Genomic DNA, 16,327 nt, shown 5'->3' on the forward strand with positions numbered 1-16,327 from the left:
TGTTGTCTGGTCTCTTCTGGCTCCCTTCCTGTCTCCCTCTTCCTGTCGCTCTTCTCAGTTGCGTCAATCCATCGATGATGAATGTCCTCCCCCCCGGGGGGACTTGCCTCATCTTTCACCTGCAGCCTGCCTCACAGCTGTTCAGTGAGCTCAGCGCATGGACCACATGCTTGAACACACAGCTCTGTGCACACCATATGCTTCTATGAGGCTGTATGTATCACATGCCTCTGTCTCTTCACAAATCATCTCATATGCAGTATTTCCCCCATATTATTATTTGTGTGTGTGTGTGTGTGTTATAGATTGGGAGGAGATTTGGGAGTGACAGATCAGTGCAGATGCTAGCTTTGCCTCCTTTTTGCCACTTGGCTCTTTGTATGAGAATCAATGCTGATATTCAATACGTGTCACACTCTCGTTGAAATTCCCAGGAGCACACAAACGAAAAAAAAGGCACTTTTCAGCAGCAGAGGCTGTTATTCTACGTTGTCAATGCCTATTGTATTTGCAGAGGCTGAATCTGCGCTTGTCTTGTATTGACTATTGATGGCGTTGAAGCGGGCGGCCGCCTCGACGGGGCCAATTATGCCGCCTCCCCAATCCGCGATGCTGCATTTCCCTTAACACGGCTCAGCGTTTTCTCGGAGCATGAGGTGAGGAAAGGCTGAATAAATATGTTTATACTCCTCTGCAATGTACCTCAAAGCTTTATTTTAACACTCAACTCCACAGCGTCCACAGTAATATATTTAAATTCATATTCATATTCCCACATATGATGATCAGGTCATATACTCCACACTGGCTCCTTCACGGTTCATTCTGTTCTTCTGGCCTTGGTTTTTTGTTTATGGCAGAAATTATGCTGGCAGGATGTTTCAAACAGCCACATTTAAAAAAAAAGAAGTAAATCTCTAATACGAAGCGCTCAATATTCTGGTTGTTGTTGTATTAAAGTGAAGAACCCAAACCGCACACATTAAAGTCTCTGTTTATAGTTGAGAAGGACTACTGCATCATATGAAAAAAGCCTTTTGTGGTTGCAGAGGGAGCTTTTTGTAGCTAAATTGCCTTGAGTGATGTCCCTGCACCAGGCATCAGTTGGGGATGAATAATGCAAGTTTGAAATATGAAAACAAATTTTGAAGCTGCTGCGTTAGAAAGAATTGATCACACCAAACCTCTGCGGTACATTTGTACTTCACGTTATGGTAGAAGTTTCTCACAGAAACACCACAAACAACCACGACCAACAAGCGTGAACAATGCGTACACGTCTGATCATGGTCCTACATGGCTGGCACTGAATCAATTGCTACCAGGGAAACCGACATAATCCTTTAGTCCAACTGGGAATACATTTAGTAAAAAGGAAATAAAACCCTGCTGCTGATTCCCGCTACACATGTTTGTGTTTGTCTGAATTCTTGTTCCTTCTTTTATCCTCTTAATCCGTTGTATTAATACAAGGGGAGATCTCCCTTTCATTAAGTTTGACATTGATACGTTCTGTTGTGGAAGCATAAGACGAAGAATAACTATAACCAACTACTTGATTATTCCCCTCTAACAAACTGTTTGCTCCAAGGCTTTATTTTTTCTATTCGGTCACATAGTGTTCATCAAAATGCTGTGGATGAAGTTAACAGAAAATATTGGGAGCAAAGCTCTGGGAGATATTGTGACTGACCAGCACTAGACCGACCGAATGCAGCCCCGATGGCATCCCATCCTCACACACACACACGTGCACACACATGTTCTGACAGTGGACGAGACCCAAACCAAAGGAATTCACAAAATGTTGAAAGATATTTGAATTTGACGTTGTCTCGGAATAACTCAAGTACTGAGTTAGTGAGAAAAAAACAATATGATTCCACTCGCAATTAAATCTGAAGCTGCTGAGCTTTTCCATCCGGTCATTTATCGGTGGCATCTGAAACCATGGACAAGCAAGGTCACTTGCCAACATGAACAAACTGGTTACACGCATATAGAGTCCATGTTATCTCTATAAAAACGTATTGCTGGTAATGAGCTGATAATCATACTTGTTAAGAATTGTCTCCTGATGACTTTAATGCTGCATTGAATAATACATTATTATAAATTAAATGATTATACATTATAATATTATTCTCATCCTTATATTAAGCATTTGAAACCAAACCTTTCCACCACATGTTTTTCTGAGTAAAACGCACAGCTGCCACAAAACTGAACTTACAATAACAGTGTTAGAACAGTCTCCACCCTTGGCTTATAGTCAAAAGATCATTTGAAAAGGCGTCCGCAGCCAAGAGCAGCACAGATCTGTTCCCATTTACCGGGAGGAAGTTGACCTCATCAACACGAGACTCGTCAGATGGCTGACATCACTGCGGCACTAATGGTCCCTCTGTCACATCTCAGAGACTCTCCTTCTCCCCCCACGTTGGTGTGTTTAGTGCAGAATATACACGTGTATTCCTTCCTGGACCGGGCCCTTGCACAAAGAGCTATTGAGACGCATCAAGGGTGTCGGTAGCATTATAGCATTTAGCGTTATAGTAAAACCATCGATTGCTCCGCCTTCCCCTGCAGCGCAGCGAACGTCTGCCACATCTTGACAGGTCTTCTTGGTGGTTTGGGAGTTTAATGCCTTTAACATTTAACCAGGCCCAATGGGGCCAAGCTGACATTTGCACATGACGCTGACAGATTATATGCAGCCAATCACAGAGGGGGAACAATGGGGTTCATCGTGGTGCTTTTTCAGTTGACTGGAAGATTTAACGTCTGTTTAACGTCTGTTGTTATTGGTGCTGAGTGGGGGAGTCGAGTAATTTACCTGAAGGCCACCGTAGTTTTTCCACACGCTTGGAAAGGGAGGTGTAGCCTCCCAACGACTCAACACTGCCCCTTCAACTCGCACAGGAACTAAAAGTCCTATTAATTCATTTGCACATTGAGTCATTTACAGTCGGCCCATTTTTTTCCTCTCCGCAATCCTGCTGAAGTGTGGAAAGCGCTTCAGATCTATGACAATATTTATCCCCATTGAGGGAAAACCTTTCGTCAGCCTTTTCCCCCCATTTCCCTTATGTTCCCACTCAGCCATCAGTCTTGTGGATGACTGGCTGTCGAGGTGATTAATAGGCCGGCTGGCTGCAGTGCGGTCTGACTGCGATTCTGTCACCGACTGAATGGCAGACGCGCAGAATAAATGATTAACTCACTGTACAATTAGCCAAGGTGACCAACTGGCCCGCCTGCCGGCTGACTCTCATCAGTGGCTTTGACTTTTTGCATCACCACATGGAGTCAATCTGTGTTTTCCTTATTCTGAGTGTGAAACCCCCCCCCCCAAAAAACAGTGTGGTGGTCTTGTCCTTGGGGCGATTGGTGGCGCATGGAGTAGTGTGATGCTCTGGGAGCCGCAAGGTCGGTGGTTTGAATCCTGGCTGCCCCATGTGCCATGTTAAAGTGTCCCTAAGCAAGACCCCCAACCCTTAATTGCTCCCCAGGCAAAAATGTAATGCAATGTAAGCTGCATTGGATAAAAGTGTAAGCTAAATGACACATATTATCCTTAATATTTTCTGCCTTCCCCAGCTGTCTGTGTCCCTGAGCATGGGACCAATTGATTCAAACTGCTCACATAATACGGTTAAAAAATGTCTCCTGGGCCTCAGTTGGAAGATGGTGATCAATGTTGTGTGGCAACCTTCAAATGAGCTTTCGGGTTGTTTGAGGCTATTTGCTTGGGTCAGTAAATTCTGAATACACCACACACACACACCGCCCTGATAACGTTATGTGAGATTCGCTTACAACGAAAAAGTTGTAGAAAACTATTCAAAACCAGGGGATATAAATCTGATTAAAGTAATTCATTCTATGCTAATTTATAATTGTGCTACTCACAATAGGGAACAATGTGTACATCTCTGGGCTAAACTAGATAACGCCACGCAGGAGTCAGACCTTAAGAGCCCATTTAAGGTTTGGCAGCAAAGCTTTTGGAGTTCGGGGGTGTTGTGAAAGTAAAACTGATGGAAGCAGATTAAAAAAACTCAGGGATTCTTTCCAAGAAAACTCCTTATTAGTCCCTTTTCTTTTCCTCCTCAGCTGCCTGGTGAAACAGGGTCAAGTGATGTTTAAGACTCAGAGACGTCACGTTTCTGTCTCCCTTCAAATCCGCTTCACCTGCTCAATCATTCAAATACGTTAATGTCTCTGCTTCCGTTTTGACTGTTGTTTTATCTGGAAGTTGATAAAAAGGCATCTATTTTGTACTAAGTATTGTACTCTGACCGAGATTCGGTAACATAGCAGGAGTGTATTGTTCCTGAGATACGGGATGAACTTCGGGCTGCACCTGACTCTCATTCTAAGCTCTGAGAGGCCCTTGACCAGACAGTCCATGAAACTGGAAGATCTAGTTAGTAAGAACAGAACAATTTGTTCTGCCAAAGGGGACACACACACACACACACACACACACTAAACAAGTTAAAGTTCCTTCAAGACACAACTAGCCAATTAAAGCTGATGAGATACAGCTGAGGGGACAAAGTGATAATAATTCTCTTGACACTTCATTAAATCATTTGAATCAGAGCATGGGAAAGGGCCCCTCTGCCTCTGGACTGCACTGTACGTTGTTGATGTTCTGGTGAAATGGGACGACAACAAGTACCCTTCACTTGCCAGCCTTGGATCTGTTTAACTGGATTTAGGTTGGCATTACGCTTAAAAGCCTGGGTTGTTGTTGTAATTGAACATAGCGGCAGACAAGGTCATCGGTGCTGTTATATTTTACTTCACTTTTGAAAAAGGATCACACTTTGCCAGCTGGACAGTCTTTGTATTTCCTGTTCTGTAGTGTTACAAAATGTATTTGAAGGCTTCACAGAGCAGAGCAGTTGACATTAGACTGTTGTAAATAATCTTATTGTGTCTTCTAGGGCCGTGCAGCAAATCACACCAAACCTTTGGTTTATTTTACTATGAAAAAAGTTAGTTGGCAAAAGCAAATGTGACCATTTAAAAGAAAATGGGCCATAAAATAAGTGTATACAACAGAGCTGAAATGAAAATACAGCAAACCGAACTGCAGTGGAGCGGAGTAAAATACAAACTCTGCTTTATCTCAGGGATAAAGAGTCTGATACTATTATTGCATCTGCAAATCTCTTACAGAGGAGGCCAGAGGTGCAATGGACCAGCAGCACAGTAACTCAAAAAGATTATATCAATGCAACATAAAACGATAGATAGATAACGTAACGTATATGTTGACAATACAAAATCAACTTCATTTGCATGCAAAATCACAATAGAAACAAATAAAAAAGATGCAAATAACCTAAATGCACTATATTGGTTCTTTCTGTGAAACAGTAAAGATGACGAATACCTCCCTCGTCTGTCCTCCCATCTAACTCTTAAAGAGAAATAACACTTTTTTCAGAAGATGTTGAACTCTTAAAGTGTAAAATGGAACCTTTTTTGTTATGAGACAGTGGATGAGAGCAAGAGAGAAAACGTGTCTATGCTCACGCTTTATCATAATGGATCAATCTGACACAACACGCCATTTAAATCCTGCTGCCTCTCCATTTCAGAAACAGATTGCATGTCTTTGGCCTAAAACACACAATTTATGTACGGGGAATTTTTCAGCACCACAAATATTTTCTGAGCCGTCATTCAGGGGAGCTATTATCCTGTTTGTGGTCATGCTAGTGTCTCTACGGGGGGAAAAGAAAAAGGAAAAGCATGTACCTTCTCCTCTGCGCAACCTTAGCGAGTCCGTCTTCAGCTGCTTGGGGGCAATAACAGGAGTCCCTGTGTATCCAGAGAGAGTGAGGTCTGGCCGTAGGGTTGCCAAGGCAACAGGGAACAGTGCATGCATGGTGGTGAAAGAAGAGGGGGTCTGCACTGATAGCGATAACTGGAGACACCGGGGGACACCTTTGTGCATTAGGATACTCCACACTTCCTTTTCAAGAAAAAAAAAGAAAAGAAGAGAAAGTCACCGTAAAGCTTGAAATTGGGGAGCCCAATATGGGAATGGGCCTCAGGGGCGGACACAGAGCATTTTCCGGGTATCCAGACCAGGGTGCTGGGATACTTTGATCTATTGTTATATCTGCCCTATTAGATATACCCTCTCCAGTGCGCTGAAAATGAACACTTTCGCAATTACACAGTCACAGGCAACAGAGTAAAATTCATTTTGTAAGACTTGAAACTAATAATAGTATTTATCTATAACCAACTCAGACACACCGAGCCTCAAAGAGTATTGAAAAGTGTTTTTCCAACAGCAAGTTCATGTGTTCCACGTATTTGCAACATCTCTGGTCAATTTCCAGCTGGGTACCCTTACTGTGTTTCATGTGTTCCCATTCACTCCCAGCATTTACTGGACTCAAGTACACATACATTATGCATGCTACACCCCAGGTATTTGTATCAAAAACATCTGTTCATTTGTTCTACCTGAGGTCTGGATTTTGCCAAACGTCTTGGCAACGATTGTGCAAGAAATGCTGCGTCCAACATTTTCTTTTGATCAAGCTGTACCTTGAATGAGAGACAGCCTCGCAGTTACATCAACTTTAGAACATCTGGACGCCGGGCCCAGCAGATCCAAATGTCAATATGACCACGAGCCTATCGGAGATAGAGGACCGCACGCTGGTTAATCACTTTATCGAACCAAGGTAGTGGTGCCTTCACATTGCAGTGTAAAATCTCAATGTTGACCCGTCGCTGTAGAAAAAGCACAGGTTTGAGTGATTCATGATGTGCTGGAGTCACAGTTCTGGGTAACTGGGGCGCTTAAACAAAACAAAGCTGTTGCTAATGTTTTTACACCTGTGCTTCGTCTACTTTGAAATCCCGTATATGCTGTGAAAAAGGCCTATCATTAATGTCATTTTCTGCACATACTGTAATTTCATGGCTGCAGGATATAAACTCCTCCTAAATTAACCGTTTTTAACTACATGGCAAACATTTGGCATGAGTACTAAATCATAAGTTCAGCAAAGTGGCGACTGATCCATGCTGTGTCATACAGTCGGTGGAGCGTTGCATGTGCACATGCCTTACTGATGTATTGCAGTTTGATCTGTCATAATGATGTCAACAGTCTTAACCAGTGCTTAGTTTCCAGAGCCTGGGAACCCTGCCACCATGTTGACTTTAGATGTGGCTCCTTCCCACCCGGGCACGATTTCGCCATTTTGTTTTTGTGAGACCAAGACGTTACAGCGTAGGCAAGAAATTAACATTACTTTAAATACTGAAACAGCTTTAGGGGGCTTCTTTTGTCGTGACAATGTTGACTTACTTTTGCGATCTTTAAATAGCCATGAATTCTTTATGTTTGATCCAATATTCTCATCCAATAATCCTCAAACTGATGAATGCAGATTTCAACCTGCATTTATTTGGTTTGAATGGATGTGATATAATCCGAGTATATTAATGCCACTTTCAGTCTTTCACCGTGGTTTCTAATAAAAACAGGCCTTAGTCTCACCTAAATGAGTCATATCCACTTCGTCACATTTCATTAGTAAGTCAAGAGGATATCTAATGGCTTGTGACAAATAAAAGGTCAAACTTATTTAGAACCGTAACAAGTCAACGTAACCATTTTTAAAAAGGTATGGCTGAAAATCTCCAACATCGCCTCTGAACAGAGACGTGTGGTCAATTTCCTTTTCATTACTCACCGACGTGCACAAATGCTTAAAATCAGGCCCTGACTTGAAACATCTGCATGAATCATTGTGGGAAGGTTTGTCTCAGTGAAAATATCCAACATTGCATAAAATTATAGAGGCAGGAGAAGTGTGAGTGGCAGCAGCTCTAAAAGCCCGCAACAATAAATGTGCCAGAAATATGTTAAATAGAGAACCATCATCGACCGTTTAAAAGCATGGTAACTGCGTTGGTGTCGCATTAACCTTTGTCACAGCTGAGTGCTGAGTCATTGTGCTTGTTGTCTCTCAAACGAAGCCACGCTGCCACTCCCGGAGCGTCGCACATGATAAACAGGTCTTTGGCCAGCAATATACCTAAAGGTGCACGCGTTAAATCTGTGGAATGCGATGGTGAAATTTGCAATATTCACCAACAACAAGCTCACTTGACAAGGCTGACCTACGAAGGGACCTCCAAAATGGACAAAGCCTGGTTGTTTGTTGTCACCCAGCGTGTTGCAGTCGCAAGACTGCAAGATGTTAATATCTCCACAATGACGCAGTGAATTTTAGCTACTTAAATTGAAACCTCCATCTCCTTTGCAGTTTAAACCGCAAGGATAGCTCTTATAAAATACCGATAAATAATATGTTGGGAACATCTGGATAACTCTCTCACTGACCTGAGCAATGACCTGCCACACCGCCATGGCTGGCAGCTCATCCCCTACAGTACTTTCCCAACAAGTACTCACCATATCAGCCAGTTTACGCCCCCTTCGGCTTTGTGTGGCCACTTTACAGCGTGACTGCCTCTTACAAGACAATCCATGTGGTGGGTGCAGCTGTATTACCCCACTACAAAGATCTAAGTCACTCAAAGCATAGATCAACATAGACCACTGTGGAAATTAATGACAACAGCTGTGGAAGGTCCTCCTTATCTGCATGTTCCTGCCACCTCTATCCCTCCTATCTTGTTTTCTGCTTGTCTGGTCCCAGATTGGTACAGGCAGAGCAGAGGTGCACCGATGACCCTGAGCTGTCTTTGTTTTCCTACCGACGCCCATTCCTCCCCCTCTCTCTCTCTCTCTCTCTCCCTCTCTCACTCCTTCCTTCTCCCTCTCTGCTCCTCGTTAGGGATGGCAGGCTGCACAAAGACAGGTGAAAGAAGAAGTCTGCGTATGTGTTTTTTTTTTTTTTTTTTCTCTTCCATTTAGCGACGTGCTTTGTCACAACCAGCAGAAAGTGTTTGGAATCACTCACCTGAAATGTCAGTGACTTCCTAACAGGGTGTCCATCAGTGCTTTTTCAAACTGACAAGGGAGCCATTAGCTTGTGGGTGTGTGATGGAAAGGGGTGGGTTTGAGATTTTCTTTTCTTGTGTCAATTCCACAGCCAACTGGTAGCCTCTATGACATTGAAGTAATACAAAAAATAAATGAAACTCAGCACATGGAACGTGCCTGTACTATTTATTTATTGTTACCCTTGGTGTGGGTACATTATTTATGGAAGGTGGTGTGATAATTAGATCGTCTTGATTATAGCTCTTGTATATGCTGTCCTCAATTGTACATAAACACGCACACACACACACACACACACACACACACACACACACACACACACACACACACACACAGGTGCAGCACCATGACGACACTGCACTGCATGCAGCATGGAGACAATCTTTCATCATCTTGTTGTCCGCTGCAGAGGGAGAGTATACAGTGACGGTGATGCAGACACAAACACTAACACAAACACTACGACATACTCACACAGACACACACACACACACACACACACCTTCGCCTGCCTGTAGAACCCCCTCCCTGCTGCAAACCCATCATTGCCTAGTCCATGATGTAATGCTACCAGTCCCCTCCTCTGCTGCCTCTCCCTCCCTCTGTCTCTCAAACACTCCTCTCTTTCTCCCTCTCCTCATTCTATTGGTGGTTCCCATCTGCATCTGCTGGATCAGCTCTGACTCCCTGCACACACACACACACACACACACACACACACACGCACACACACATGCACACATCCACGCTCCCCCTTACACACTTTTACACACATATACTACCGGGGGGATTCCTCCGCCAGTGCAGCCTCAGCTCTCTCCACCTGCCTCCTGTCTTCCGCCGTGGGGGGAAAAGCATGGTGAGTCCCTCCTTTCTCTGATGACAGCGGGCGATAGTGGGTCACAATGAGACAATAGGATGAGAGGATGCTGGGGGTCCATAATACTATGGGAGAGTGGCGGACAAATACCGGTAGGCACTGCAGCCTCGGAGGAGAGGGCTCGCAGCTGAGTTTGTGCTTCGGAAGGGATGAAGTAGTGTGAGGTTGCTCAGTTACTACAGATACCGGTCATGTAGGTGCTGGGTGCCATGGCAATAGATTGGCTAATTGTGTGTCTGTATCCTAGTAAGGGGCTGCAAGCTGTGAGGTGCACGTGTTAGTGTGTGCATGCATTGTGAAGACTAAACGGTGCTGTGAGTTATCTGCTTTACTCTTTGAAAAATGTCAGTCACCTCGCTTTGAGATGCCACAGGAAAAGGAATCACACAATGTAAACCAATGCAGCTTGTGCATTTAAATTCCTCCCATGGTTTAGTTTATTCTGACTATTGCCCGCTGCACAGGGAGGATATTTTGGCTGCTGTGTCAAAACAGGGTGTGTGCTTGTGGTGTGAACTAATGCACCTGTGACATTTGGACCAAAAGGAAATGTGAAAGCTGCAGGGCACATGTGGATGGAAAGACTCCTTCCACATGTGCCCTGCAGCTTTAACTCAGAGGCTCAATGACATTGAGTCTAATAGGAAAAGTAATCATATCAATGCCGCGGCTTTCCGACTGCTAAAAGGCAAATGAATGATAATGTGATTGAGGAGTCACTGCTGCATTTGTCTTTCTTGAGGTGGACCAAATTGCATTTTGTTTATTCACTGTGCGCCGACCTAACCTCACATATCCAGTGTGTTGACATGTTAATATTTTATAGGCGTTGGTCTACTCCACATGTGGACACTCTCATGACTAATTCATCCAGATGGGGTTTTTTTCCATTTCTATTTTACACAGAGCTGAGAAGAAGCCAGACATGATTCGCTGTTTTTCCATTTCAAAATAAAAATCCTATTTTGATTGATTTTTAAGTATCTGCATCTTGTTCAGTTGATTAGTGCATCGCAGGCATCCATAATTCAATCAAGTAAATAATAATTGAATAATCCATCAATTCCATTGGCACAAAACTAAACAAAAATGTTTCATTTGCATGCCATTTTCAAATAACCAACAAACAAGCTTTGCAATGCTTTTCAACTGGCTCATTATTATCCGGGATTGCAGCTGTAACCACATAGAAAGGATGAAACCCCAAAAAGATATTTTGGAAGTCAGCTGGGCTTGTTCATTTTCTCCGCAGGCCCTCGTGCAAAAAAGTAATGATGAGCACATGAATCCGCCCTTCCCCTGGGCCGTCTTTCTGTAGGCATGAATGGAAAGTAATTAGGGTGGTGGTCCAACAACAAACTAATAAACCAACAGGGGTCGAGAAAGCACAGTGCATATCCACTTCCCATTGGTGGTTGAAGCAGTATTTGGGTGCTTAAAAGGTTAGTGCGTGGTCACTTTTATTGATTTCTCACTGTTTGATTGCCTTTACAGCCGATATCCGACAATGTGTTTCCCCACCGCCTCAAAGACCTTTACAAGTAAGACGGGGGGAGCTAATATTGTGACCTGGCACAAAATCTAAATGTTAATATTCTCCCTGAGGCAGCTCATCCATTACTGGATCATCCTCTGGTGGCGAGGAGTCTCTTTTTCTCATCTGTTTTGTCACACATTCTGGCTTTGTGGAGTTGAGGCTGCAGAACTTGTGCTGTTGATATTATGATGAGTTATATGTGAATGCCCTCACTCGGTGTGCTGACATCGTACCAACAAACTGAAGTGAATATTTATATTTTAAATCACTCAGAGCAGAATTGTGAACGACTAGTAAAGTGAAACACGTCAATTTGATCAATATTTCATGGACTTTACTGCCTGCGACCAATTTGGATCCTGAATTCAACTCAGAAAAATATTCACATTCACCTTTCCGTCACTGTTTTCTTTTTACACTCACATATATACAAAAGGATTTTTCATGTAACCATTTCAGTGAGTGTTTGAGTCTTTTCCCCAAATGGCTAAAAACATTCATTCCAGGAATGAAACATGTGATAATGTGGTGCTTTCTTGTGCAAAGAAATGACCGGTAGCTGCTCTGCTTCTGCCGAACGCAATAAAAACACTTTGTTTGTTCACACGCTTTGAATTTGTTCAATTGTCTCTACCACAACTATCAAAATACCTGTGTTGGATTTTTAACATCTTGCCATCCAAGCAGCTGATAGAAATTTTTAAAAAGCAAACCTCAAAAAGGGCTTACAATTTCAAGAACTTAATGGATTAGCCAACCATTAGGAATTACTAACTCAATTAAATTAATTAAATGATTAAATTCACCAAAGATGATCAACTCATTCATTCATTCCCAGTGCTTAGAGGCTTTCTTCCACAGCCTCCCCTCTTCCGCTGTGCAGGACCTTCACCTATGCCCTCCCACAGCGGCACCCACAGCGTCTCTGCTTCAAAACCAGGAAGCAAGAGCCAGACAAAAGGAAGTGCATGTTTCTAGCAAACAGACGCACTGACTTAATTTTAATCAAAGCTGGCCGTCAGCGGCGTCGCTTCCCCCTGAGCTCCCAGGAGAAAACGGGACCACATTTATATGTAATAACTCTTTCCAGTGTGTGCGCGCCGAAGCTGCGAGACAGCAGATATCGGTCATCGTTCCTTAAAGAAGATGAAGATGCATAACAGCCATAACTCCAGCATGTCCTCGTGGCGCGAAGGCTTGGAGAGCAGAAGTGAAGATAATCCTAAAACATTTGCTTCCCTTCAGTTTTTTTTTTTTTTTTACCAAAGCAGGCAAAACCTACAAGAACATCAAAGTCTTCGACAACAATTCGAGACCTTTCATCAGTTGTTTTGATTCTTCAGTCTTAAACTCTTTTCAGTTTCTGACAATGAGCTCTGTTGACGAGTTAGCTGGTAAACCTCTTTGCCAACGCTGTAATTATGCGGGGAACACAAAAACATTAAATATTCCCTTTGAGATGAACATGTCAGGAAGGAAAGAACCAGTTAAAGCAGATGACAGGATTTGCATCTCTTGTTTTATTCTTATCCCCGATCACTATAAACAAAGGTCTTCTCCTGTCGTGACCAGGGAGGGACAGGAAAGGTGTCAGGTATGGCTAATTTCAGGTATTTTTCTTATTGATGCTCACGACGGCTGTTACCAACAACTCTTCCACGACTTTGGTGCTTTCTCTGGTTTCTTTAGGAGTCATTACACCAAGTTTGCATAAATGAATTAAACATGGTCCCTCACATACCTCTTATGATGTTGAGCCATGAGTACAGTTGTGTGTGCTCAGATCTTGGGGCATTTGGTCCTGGGATTTTTGCCTTGACCCAAATTCAATAAAGGTGAAAAGAATTATATTTGTTGCTCTCAAAGCAAAACTCATACTTTCCATGATAAATGTAATACTTATTTTCCTGTTTTCCATCATTCTTTGGCGCTGTTTCACCTTCAACCATGATTAATTTAATATTTTTTAGCTGTTGGCTGCTTACTTCATTTCCTTTGAGAATTGCATTTTGGAAAAATAGTCCTTCGATTTAGGCAACAAACCGACTTAAACAATCAAGGCATGAAGTACAGGCCAATCAACAGTAGGGCGGGGTAGAATTATTGTGTGAAATGAAACAACGTGCTTCAAACATTCCTTCTTCTTTTTTTTATGGCACAACTATTCACTCAAAAAATGTATGTGGTTTACTCTGTGTGCTGTCTGATTTATCTATGTGCTGTCACTTTTACAGTGAACAAAGATAGCTATCAGCGAGATCACAACAATCTACACGATAATGAGAAAATATGATTATTTGCTATTTTATTTTAAAGTGCATTTATGTGCATTGCCATTAGACAAAAATGTTTGAGGATGGTTTCACATTAACACAAACATGAATGTTCTCATCTGGTTAAAGGAAAAGTCTCCATCACTTTCCCAAATGACCTCAAAACAGCAAGTATTTTTTATCCAGATATACCCATCATGTCAAAGTCATGGGGGGGGCATAAGCACAGGGCTGGATTCCATCCCAGTCTGCAGAGCTGGAGCTTACCAGTTAGAGGGAGCCCACCATGTGCTAAAGGGATCATGAGTTCTTTGGTGTAAAGGAATAAAATATGTAATTAAATATGTCTCTCACCATTCAGTTTACCACCGTGGCAGTAATCAAGGACGACAAAGCCAGTCAGCATGCTTGCACACTGTGAGGCTGTACTGTAGCTCAATGCTAACGTGAGCATGATAACATGTGGTTGACAAATTCTACATCGTAGCGTTAGCGTGCTAACAGCCGCTTATTATTACCCGACACAAGGTGCCCCTCTCAACCGGGTTTTCCTTTTGCAGATGCTTTGCCCCTGCACGTGACACAAGGTCATCTAAACTTCAAGTGCATTTGAGACTATTGCTCAAAGAAAAAATGACTTGAGCACATGAAAAATAATTATCGGGTAAATACATTAAACACTGTACAAATCTGGTGTTGGGTATTACTGAAAAAGTCTGTCATACACTTAACCCCAGAAAAAGCTCCATGGGAGGCCCTGACCTTAATATGCTTCCTGGTGTGTTTGCGTGTCAACACAAGGGGATATTTTTGAGTGCGGCGGCAGATTAAGGTTGATCTGATCAACAATCCCGGAGCGTTTGTTAAATTTAACCTTTTGGATTTCAGAAGTTACTTCATATAAAAGTGATTCACCCAGATCTGCACAGGTACTCAGCATTTTGTTTTTGCATCCTCAGTTTGGGGAAAATAAAGTGGGTGCAACTTTTTTTGGCCTCTAAAATCAAGTGAAATAGCTAATATGTACTTAAAATTGTCTATATAATATAATTTGTTTTTGAATAACTGGCCAGCTAAGTATACAGGTATGTGTATATGTGTAACTAAATACAAAAGCAGCAGGAGCTAATTCCATCCATTTGCAGGGGAATTCATGATGAGCAGTGCGCCCTCCTCCCTGTTGTTGCAAACCTGGTTTTTGTACAACTTGGATGGTTTTAATCTTTTCAGAAGTAATCCTTGATTAAATTTCAGGGATTACAGAGGGCTTGGCAGATAAAGGAGAGAAATCTTGATTCGGTGTCTGTCTATCAGGGAACATATAATGATGAGAAAGAGAGAAAACGAAAGAAAGGGACAGCGAGAATGACGTTCCACGAGCCACATATTCTCCCAGTTGGGAGTGGTTGGCCTTAGCTTCATCCTTTGTACAGTCATGTAAAGGCAGTCAGAGAGTGACAACATTTCCAGAATAAAGCTTCAGAGTTCTGTCACACTGGGCCATCAGGATGCAGCCTCAAGCGCTCAGTGGCCGGCTCGCTCCCTGTCATCGAATGTTTTTGGTGTTAACAGCCGAAATATCTGACAAGTTCTCACATTTCAAGCAAGGAGCTGGAGCCTAATTATTTATTTCATCTTGTCCCCTGGGGGTGTAAAGAGTGAATGTGTGTTATCAGTGAGAGTTTGCTTTGGGATAATTTTGATTGGATGTCCAGAGCAGAAATTGAGGCCAAGCTGTGCTCAAAGGAGAACTACACGAATAAGTGTCCACAACTCTTATTATTGTTTTGGGGATAAAAAAAAGAGATGCATGAATGGCTGAGTATGCTTGTGTCTTTGCCTTGGTACATAATCTCTTCTCTTTGTGGTGGATGCTCTCAGTTGTCATTAATAGTTTGTTGAGGGTAACCCTGAGAGAAAATGAACAACATGCACAGACAAGAGAGCAGGAACCCTATTGCTAAGAAAATAAATCAGTCTGACAGATGTTAATGTAAGATTTCTATATAATGATAAACAAAATTTGATAAATAAAATTAGACAAATATGCTAAGAAAAACACAAATGCATAGCTTTCTCTACTCCTATTCAATGCTGAAAGCTTACTGTAGGCTTTATTTTAAATTGTATTCATATTATATCATTCCTTTGTCCAAAGAATGAAGCTGTTGCATTTTTGCCGGCCTTTGTGTTTAAGACCAGGGTGATTTGGGTAAATAAACGGGGCATAAAACCCTCAGTGCGCCACTGCAATTTGATATAAATAGGGTGACATATATTGGGTATATTGAGACATCAGGTAATTTGAGACAGCATAAGGAAAAAACATTTGACTTCTCCTGTGTGATGTCACCTACGTTATGTCACGTGACTTTAGTTTTATGCTTCCTGAGCAATGTATTAGCACCCCTAACATTACCATAGCATCAAGGCAGAAGTAAAATGCTTTTTCCATTTCCTTACCTGTCCCAATATATCCCAATATACCTAAATTTACCCTATAGGAAAAAAGTGTCAAGCTAGGACAAGTGCATTATTGACATAAATGCCCCCCCCCCCCCACCCCCCCACTCACATGACGGGAAAACTGGACACGTAATCTAGAATTGACGTGATAT

General features: G+C 42.4%; 1 protein-coding gene across 1 annotated transcript in view; it reads left to right on the forward strand.

Annotated features, from left to right (window-relative positions):
* The first annotated feature begins 9,679 nt into the window (after positions 1 to 9,679).
* The window catches only part of sema4bb (sema domain, immunoglobulin domain (Ig), transmembrane domain (TM) and short cytoplasmic domain, (semaphorin) 4Bb), a 47,540-nt gene continuing 40,892 nt past the window's right edge, over positions 9,680 to 16,327 (forward strand). The window contains exon 1 of the mRNA XM_037489387.2: positions 9,680 to 9,878. The gene's annotated coding sequence lies outside the window, so the exon portion shown is untranslated. The remainder of the gene's footprint in view (positions 9,879 to 16,327) is intronic.

Source organism: Pungitius pungitius, chromosome 4 (assembly GCF_949316345.1).
Source record: "Pungitius pungitius chromosome 4, fPunPun2.1, whole genome shotgun sequence".
Taxonomy (NCBI): Eukaryota; Metazoa; Chordata; class Actinopteri; order Perciformes; family Gasterosteidae; genus Pungitius; species Pungitius pungitius.